Source organism: Triticum dicoccoides, chromosome 3B, assembly GCF_002162155.2.
Source record: "Triticum dicoccoides isolate Atlit2015 ecotype Zavitan chromosome 3B, WEW_v2.0, whole genome shotgun sequence".
Taxonomy (NCBI): domain Eukaryota; kingdom Viridiplantae; phylum Streptophyta; class Magnoliopsida; order Poales; family Poaceae; genus Triticum; species Triticum dicoccoides.
Window position 1 is genome coordinate 816,069,495 of NC_041385.1, and position 1,586 is coordinate 816,071,080.

Genomic DNA, 1,586 nt, shown 5'->3' on the forward strand with positions numbered 1-1,586 from the left:
GATCAAATTTAGAAGTAAAGTGGGGCAAATAATCCATTTTCTCTCATTTTACCAGATAAGTATATGACACCACTAGTGTTCCAACAATTAAAAACACTAGTGAAATTTTTAGATAATATTTCGCAGTACTCATTTACTCCCTCCGTTTTTTTTAGTCCGCGTATAAGGTTTGGTCAAAGTCAGGCATTATAGAGTTTGACTAATTTTATAGTAAAAAATATAAACATTCACAATATGAAATCAATATATTCAGATGCACCATCAAACATATTTTCATACTATATAGTTTTAGTATTGTAGATGTTCATAAATTTTTATGTAAATTTGGTCAAACTTTGTGTAGTTTGACTTTGACCAAATCTTATATGCAGAGTAAAAAGAAACGGAGGAAGTACAATGAACACACTAGCTACTAGTAACATATAAATATTGTAACTAATTCCATCACCGTAAGGTATTCATGTTTACTTTGCCACGCTTTTAGACCTCTTAGCGTTGAGTGCACGGCGGTCTTCAAGTGTAACGAAGAACTTGCTCAAGAACAGCTCTATGCGCGTGCTGTAAGGTCGCGAGTTTCGACCGCTGGGTCGTTTATTTTCCATGTTTGGTTCTTACGTATACTGAAGAAAAAAATGAAAAGTGCGAGAAGGGGCCCTCGAAGCAGTTACATCTCTCGAACATGGAAATAGGTTGTTACCACCACGCCAGAAAAAATAATGTTAAAATAATTGAGATGCAGCCGTAATTTACTATACATTAAGCGTTTAATTGAAAAAATATCATTGTTTTTGCTTGAAATGCCCATTTACCTCGGGGCATCGAAATAAACTGTAACCGTGGTAAATATCGAAATTTCTAGCGGTAACCAAAACCTTGGTGTCAACATGCTCAGCAGTCGCCTTCAACAGCACGTACCGCGGGGCCTTTTCCCAGATCCGGTACCGGCGGTCCTACTCCTTCATCCACTCCTTAAACTACGCCCTCTTGGCGGCCTCCTTTCTCTCCTCCTTCACGCCATTGTTCGTCGCCTCCTCCTCACGGCCTTCTCAATGTCGTTGTTCCTCGCCTCCTCCATTGTTCATGGCGGCCGCTTTCTTCGTCTCTTCGGCAGCAAGCTGTTGTGGGCTGTGCTGGCAATGGCATGCCCGCCTCATTGAAATTGTCAAGATCAATGTTTCACCAATGGCAGATACGATGCTAGTGAACTGGACCAGTATACTGCCACATCCAGCACGGGCCCTCCGCACCGTCCCCTCGACCGCATCTCCATGGACCAACGTCGTTGCAAACTGTTCGATAGCACCACACCGAAAACCACCTTCTGCGACAAGACTATGCTTGCACTGTTCGCAGCATGGGCCTGGACCCAAGTTCACATTCGGGGCGGCGGCAGGGACTGTGGGTGCGTAGAGGAGGGCCGCCGGCGGCCGAAATAGGCTTTCCCCACAAGAGGGGCGCGGGATGTAACAGTTTTACCGTCCCAGCGTGCTAGCTAGTGCAGTTCTGGCTTTGATGGTTAATTCAGATAAACTAAGGACACCGTGTTATAATTAAGCATAGGTGGAGCTGCAAGAGCATAAGTTACT